Below are 7,742 nucleotides of genomic sequence, written 5' to 3' on the forward strand. Positions count from 1 at the left end.
AAAAAGGCAACAGAACGCGTGCCGTGGCAATGTTCTGTTCACCAGCCCTGCCTGCAGTGGTGACTGGGCCTGTGCAGCCCAGCCAAGTTCCTGACTGTCACCTGCCCTGAGTCCTCAGGAGCAACCCACGGAACGCCCTGCAGTCTCCCTCCTGACCAGAGCCACACACCCACCCCCAGCCCACGGGGAGAGACACCAACTTGCCGTAGGTTCTGCCAGGGCTCCAGCCCAAGACCCGCACCATAGAGGGGGGGCTCCAGGAAGGCTCCAGCCCCAGCCTCGCACTGCAGAGGGGGCTCAAGTCCCAGCCCTGTGCTGCAGAAGAGGCTCCAGCCCCATGGTGGGGGCTTGTGCTGCAGGGGCCACTGTGGTTGGGCTCTCGCCTCAGCCCCACGTCACAGCACATGCACCGGGGGCTGCAGGGCAGCTCTGGACCCAGCCCCCACGCTGCCATGGGGGCCTTCGCAGCAGGGACTCCAGCTCCAGCCCCAGTCCCACCCTCTGGCCCTCTCCTGTGCTGCATGGGGCATGGCTGACCTTACTCCCACTTGGCTTGTGTAGGACAGACAGACAAACAGGCAGCTCTCCGTTTAGAATAGTAGTGCAGAGCCTGGGACCCCCCTGTGCTAGGTGCTGTACACACAGAGCTTTTGCTCTGCTGCTGCTGCTCGGGAAGGAGGAGCAGGTTCAGACACTGTGATTCTGTATGTCCCCCGTTGCCTTTCCTTGGGGCAATGGAGGGGGGTAGAGCTGGCTCTTCCTGGTGTGCACACCCCACCCCTTGGAGATGCACAGAACTTGGGAGCTCTGGTGAGTATGGCACAAAAATGAGCTGTGGATGGGGTGGCTGGACAACCCCCTGAAAACTGCCTGGCACTGGCGAGGGACAGCCCCAGCCTTCCTTGGAGCTCCCCTGATGTTTCCACCAGCCTATTGTGAGGCGGAGGGGGTGCAGCCTCTTGGGCAGATGTCCAAACCGTGGTGTGAAACAAGCAAAATGAAGCCTCTCGTCACCCAACGCACAAACTGACCCTCGTTGCCAGCAGGTGCAGCAAAGACCAAATCAAACAAGCAGTCCAGCAGCACGTTCACAAAATAATTTATTAGGTGATGAGCAGTCGTGGGCCAAATGTTTCGGTGGAAAAAAAGGACGCAACCCCACGCACGCCAACCCCACACTCTGGAGCATCTCCCGACCTCCAAATCTTGGACCCTGGGCCTGGCCAACTGCGGATAATTGTTTACAGCTGTTGCCTTTCACCCCTGCAACCCCACCTTTCCCCTTCACTTCCACCTGCCCTCCTGATCTAATCTGTTGGCTAAGGGACTTCCAGGGGGCCAGCCTGCCTCGCTCCAGAGGCATGTTTAGAGGCGGGCATGCCCCTAGCAAAGTAGGCACCCGCTCAGGCCAGGCCCAGCTGTAAAGTGCAGGAGTTGTGCATTCTTCCCAACACACACTGATCCCCGCCCAACACCACCATGCCAGTGTTCCCCGTAAGCTGAGTGCTTATGCAGGCCTTCAGGAGCCATTCAAAGGCCACCATGCTGATTAGTAGCATGCCTGCAGCGAGGTGTTTTTTTTTTCTGGGTGGTGCACATTTACCCCTGTCTTGATGCACGTAAAACAATTAGTCTTCTTCGAGTGGTCCCCGTGGGTGCTCCACCGTAGGTGTCGGGCGTCGCCCCGGGTCCGCAGATTGGAAACTTCTACCAGTATCCGTCGGGTTGCACATGCGCCGATGCGCGCCGCTCCCCCCGTGCGCTCTCGGCCGCGCTCTCAACCGCCAGCGGCTGCAGACGGAATTTGCTCCGGCTCCAATGCCTGAGACAAAAAAGAGAAACTGTGGTTATTGTTGTTGATAGTTATTAGTTGTTAGTAGTTAGTCGTGTTCTCACTGTTCAAACCGTTGTGCAAAAAAAGAAAAGCAGAAGAAGGGAGGAACAAAGGGGAGAAGAGCGGATGCAGGCGGATGCCGTTGGCGGTCCGCTACCCCTGGAGGCCATGAACGTTATTTGGTTAAAGACTTCATTAGCCGATAAGTACTCTATTAACATTTAAAGACTTACAAGCCGTGGTGGAGGTGTCTTCGCAGGGCTTTAAGAGGTGTGCGTCATGCCGCGAGACCATGCCTGCCTCAGACGGGCAGAGCGAGTGCATTCGTTGTCTTGGAGAGGCTCGCGTTACTCAGAAGTGCACTCATTGTGCTAGGCTTACAGCCAGGGCCAGGAAAGACAGGGAAATGAGACTAAAAATGATCCTGTTTGATAAGGCCCTCCAGCCTGAACCACCGGAGAAGCCCCAGAAAGAGGGGCCCTCGGGATTGCACAAGAGGAAGGTGGCCTCCCTAACCTTCTCGGTGCAGAAGAAAAGGAAGCTCTCTCCAGCTCGATCCTTGCTGGTAACACCAGCGAGCAGGACGAGCAAAACACAGGGCCCCGACCCCCTGGCTGCTCATAGGGGGGATACAGCAGCGCATAGGAGCGCGCTTGGGCCTCCGACTGATCAGCAGTCGGCACTGAGGGCGCCGCAGGCGCCAACGCGGCAAGTGCCGGAGTCAGCGGCGAAGACTCACGCGGCACCGCCCCTTGCGGCACCGCCGGCACTGGAGAAGGGGCACCTGGAACGGGGCCAAAGGGTGCCGGAGGAAGCTATTCACGCGGCACCGCGTGCAGCGGCACCGAGCGCGGCACCGAGGTCCCCGGCACCGGAGGGAGCACAGACAAAAACCCAGCACCGCAGTCCGGCTCTGGACGTCATTGCGCTGCCGTTATCACCCAGCCCCCCTCCCGAGATACACACGCCGCGCCGGGCAGCCACTCCAACGTCCTGTTTCAGACCTCCCTCCCCGTTCCCTCAGCCACCACCACCATGGCTCAGACAACCTTCGCCTTTTTCCAGCGTGGGCCCCTACGAATACTATCACAGATCATCTCCGCCGTTTTCAATGTGGTCACGGAGATCACGCTCTTCCAGGTGCCGTATGTACACATCCCGATCGTGGTCCAGACCTCCAGCTCTGGGCCCTGGCCCGTGTTGTCATGGCCGCCCTTATCATACTGAACACCGGCATCGGGGGTCCAGATCCCCACTCACACCTCGCCGACATCCCCTCATACAGTCCCGCTCCATGGGAGGAGCACAGCTTCCCCATACAGACACTGGTCCAGAGTCCAGGGATCTTTGTTCACAACCCGCAAAAAAGCAGGTATACCACAAACTCACGGGTCAGAAGAAGTAGAGGAGGTGTACCGCAGCGGCGCCTCCTCGTCCTCTCCGGCTGAGGCGGGTGTCCCCGGGGACATCTCTCCTTCGGACGACCTTAAGCAATTCCAGGAGCTGTTCAAGAGAGTAGCATTCACGCAGGACATTCAAACAGCGGAGGTGCAGGAGAAACATCATAAACTCCTGTAAAATCTGAGCCCCCCAGCTTCATCCAAAATAGCCATTCCGCTAGACGAAGCCATTATGGAATCAGCCACCAACATATGGCAGATCCCAGCCTCCATCCCGCCTACAAATAAAAGGGCGGATAAGAAATACTTTGTTCCAGCCAAAGGCATGGAATTCCTGTTTAGTCACCCACAACTAAATTCTTTGGTGGTCTAATCATCACAGCATAAGTCTAAGACACCCCAATATAAATCAGGAGGATTGGACAAAGACGCGAGGAAATTAGACCTGTTTGGCAAAAAGGTCTACTCCTCCTCTACCTTATTACTAAGAATGGCGAACTATGCGGCGCACCTGTCCAACCACAATTTCGACAATGACTCCAGACTGACCCCTCTTATGGACTTCCTCCCAGAGGATAAGAAACCAGTGCTGAAGGCGATTGTTCAGGAGGGCTATGCAGCCTCGCGAGCGGGAGTTCAAATCGCCCCGGACATGGCGGACACAGCGGCACGCTCAACAGCCACAGCAGTGGTCACGCGCAGAGAATCCTTGCTCCAGACATCCGGCATTCCCAGAAATCTACAAACAAAAATTGTGGACCTTCCATTTGATAAGCAAAAACTATTTGCAGAATCAACCGATTCGGTCCTACACTCCAGCAAGGACTCGAGGGCCACACTAAGGACCTTGGGTATATATACCTCCCCATACAGGAGGAAAAAGTTCTATCCCCAGCAAAGGGCGCTACGCCTATCAACCGCAGCGTGCACAATAGCAACGAAGGTACGACCATGGGCGCCACCATCAGCAGCAGCAGTGTAAGGCCCCCAGGCAATGTCCTCGACAAAGTGGCACAACCTCGGGGCAAGCCCCAAGACAGCAAGTTTGACGGCTATGTCTAGGACTGCAATATCGAGACCATCTCCCAATGCCACTCTCAACACATATTCCATCATCGCCTCAAACCATTTTATTCCCAATGGCAAAACATCACGACAGACAAATGGGTACTGGAAATCATAGCCACGGGTTACGCGATCCCCTTCCAATCACTCCTGCCACCAAAACCTCCCACCCAGTCCTGGCTCGCGAACCTTTCCCACGAGACCAGGCTGAAACAGGAGGTAAATCATCTCATGTTCATAGGGGCGGTAGAGAGAGTACTGGAACAATTCCAAGGGAAGGGGTTCTACTCACAATACTTCCTAACAGAGAAGAAAACAGGAGGCCGGAGGCCAATTTTGGACTTACGGGCCCTCAACCGGTATTTGCGCAAACAGCGCTTCAGGATGACTACAATTGCCTCCACAGTTACGGCACTGGACAATGGAGATTGGTTTGCAGCCCTCGACTTACAGGACGCCTATTTTCATATAACGATCCACCTGGCACACGGACGTTTCCTTCATTTCAAGGCTGGCAAAGAGGATTTTCAATACAGAGTCCTTCCGTTTGGTCTTTCTTCAGCGCCCAGAGTTTTTACCAAAACCCTGGCGGTGGTGTCAGCGTACCTGCACAGGCAGGGTGTGTTCATTTTTCCATATCTGGACAACTGCCTACTAAAAGGGGTCTCGAAAGCAGAGGTCCTACGCATGATACACGTCACCTCGAGCACATTCACCTCGTTGGGCCTGGTTACCAACCTCGCAAAATCAAAGACCAAGCCCATGCAAGATATAGAATTCATAGGGGCACGCATAGACTCTATTACAGCAAGAGAAAACCTACCCAATGCCCGTTTCTGCATGATCCAATCCCTGGTACAAGTTATGACGTACAGCCCCACGGTGCCAATCCTAACATGTCTGCAACCATTGGGGCACATGGCGGCAGCCACGTTCGTGGTACAGAATGCCAGGCTGCACATGTGAAGCCTGCAGCACTGGTTGGCGAGCGTTTACAGTCCATTAGTCCATACCACACACAGGGTAGTATCACCCCCGACGGAGGTGTGAAAATCACTGGCATGGTGGGCAGATCCCAAGAACATGCTAGTAGAGGCGCCCTTCCACCAGCCACAAATCGCGATTTTTCTTACAACAGACGCCTCCCACATAGGATGGGGAGCACACATTGGCAGCAAAGTAACCCAAGGGCTGTGGTCTCCCGTGGAACAGACACTGCACATCAACGTACTAGAACTCAGAGCAGTGTTCAACGCGTGAAGACGCTTTCAGAAGTACCTGCACGGCAAAGTAGTCGGGATCAATACCGACAACACCTCCACCATGTTTTACATCAATCGACAGGGAGGGGCCCGATCCCAAGTGCTATGCGCAGAAGCAGTCCGGTTGTGGAACTGGTGCATTGCCAACAAGATAACGCTAAAAGCTTCATACTTACCCCGGGTCCAAAATGTGAAGGCGGACCAACTAAGGAGGCGCTTTGCGTTCACGCACAAGTGGCAGATCCGCTCCGACCTGCTCCACCACGTATTCCACAAATGGGGGTTTCCCCAAGTCGATTTGTTTGCCACCCAACACAACAAGAAACGCCCTCAGTACTGCTCCAGAGCAGACATAGGACGGGGGTCCTTGGGGGACGCCTTCATGATCTCATGGAAGGGCCCTCTACTCTACGCGTTCCCTCCCGTGACTCTCATCCACAAGGTTCTAGAGAAAGCCAGAAGGGAGAGAGCACACATGATACTCATAGTCCCAACCTGGGACCGACAACAATGGTTTCCCCTGCTCCTGCGCATGTCATGCCGCCCACCACTCCCCCTGCCGATAGTGCCGGACCTACTCACGCAGGCTCAGGGGGCCATAGTGCACCCATATCCTCAGGGGCTCCGCCTACAGGCATGGCTAATCCATGGCTAAGCGCCTTAGAGAGCGCATGGTCGGAGGGAGTGAAACAAGTCTTGGACAGCAGTAGAAGGACCTCCACCAGAAAGACTTACGAGCAGACGTGGATGCGATTTACCTCCTGGTGCTCTTCCAAGCAGCTAGCTCCTCTGGACATCCCTATAACTGTGATTCTAGACTACCTGCTGGAGCTGAAACGAGACCGACTCTCCTTATCCTCGCTAAAGGTCTGTCACGCGACTATATCAGCATTTCGACACAAAGAGGAAGGGCCCACCGTATTCGCCCATCCTGTCGTCACAAGGTTCCTAAAGGGGCTGGTAAATTTGTACCCCCCACAGAAACCGCTACCACCGTCATGGAGTTTGGACTTGGTACTCCACACGCTATCGGGACCGCCCTTCGAACCATTGGCTACGGTACCCCTCCGACTGCTTACCACGAAAACGACCTTCCTCCTCGTGATTACGTCAACCCGCAGGGTGAGCGAACTCACAGCAGTAATGGTGACACTGCCCTGCACAGTATTCTCAAAGGAAGCGGTGACATTACGGTTACACCCAGCCTTCGTTCCAAAAGTTTCCTCAGAGTTCCACCTTAACGAACCAATAGTATTACCCTCGTTTTATCCGAAGCCTCGCAGCTCCAGCAAGGAGGCGCGGCTGCATCTGCTAGACGTGAGGAGAGCGTTGGCCTTTTACATAGACAGAACTAAGTCCTTCCGGAAAACGGACAGGCTCCTGGTGTCTATCGCACCCAGGTTGAAAGGGGAAGGCCTATCTTCCCAGAGGATTTCGAATCACATTGTATCCTGCATAAGACTGTGTTACGAGCTCCATAAGACCCCTCTGCTAGCTCTGCCCAAGGCTCACTCCACCAGAGCGATGGCAGCGTCGACGGCCTTCTTCAAAGGAATCCCGTTGAAAGACATTTGCAGAACGGCGACTTGGTCCACTTACGACACCTTCGCCAAGCATCATGCCATGCACCGGGTGTTCGAGGAGGATACACATCTGTCAACAGCAGTCCTCGCAAGGGCGAGCTGCACGTGACTCGATTACCCACCTCCTTACTTGGGGTCACTGCTGGGTAGTCACCTACGGTGGAGCACCCACGGGGACACATCTCGAGGAACCATCGTTACTACACAAGTGAGTAACTTCTCTTTTTGCACACGAGTGGAGGAAAAAAAATCCACAGGTGGCTGGAAAAGAGCGGCGGGACCTGTGCTCAGAGGAAGCTGAGCCCTTGGGCAGCGCTAAAGAGAGAGTCGACCCCGCCCGGCGATCAGCAGAGCGCCGACAGGTTCCTTTTGGAGGTGCCCATCCGCACAGGCCTCGGTGCACATAAAATTTATTTTGCACCAGGGTGGAAAAGATTCGAGGGAATCCTGCCTGCTGCACCCCCTAAAACTAGAATCCCCTCCCCCAGCTTGGGGGGCCCCCCCCACACGAGGCTGAGTCATGCACCCCCCAAAACTTTCCCCAGCCGTTGCACCCCACCCCTCCTTCCCCTATCCCAGCACTCGCGCGCGGAGACCG

At 55.5% G+C, this 7,742-nt stretch overlaps 1 long non-coding RNA gene across 2 annotated transcripts; it reads right to left on the reverse strand.

The window, feature by feature from the left end:
• Positions 1–1,157: 1,157 nt before the first annotated feature.
• On the reverse strand, positions 1,158–7,278 carry LOC142002060 (uncharacterized). Of its 2 annotated transcripts, XR_012642612.1 has the most exons (5): positions 6,641–7,278; positions 6,297–6,392; positions 3,784–3,973; positions 3,224–3,337; positions 1,158–1,822 (listed from the first exon to the last, which is right to left on the reverse strand). It is a non-coding gene; the product is annotated as an uncharacterized LOC142002060 (long non-coding RNA). The 2 variants fall into 2 exon arrangements; XR_012642611.1 differs by lacking the exon at positions 6,297–6,392.
• Positions 7,279–7,742: the final 464 nt, after the last annotated feature.

This window comes from Carettochelys insculpta, chromosome 26, assembly GCF_033958435.1.
Source record: "Carettochelys insculpta isolate YL-2023 chromosome 26, ASM3395843v1, whole genome shotgun sequence".
NCBI lineage: Eukaryota > Metazoa > Chordata > Testudines > Carettochelyidae > Carettochelys > Carettochelys insculpta.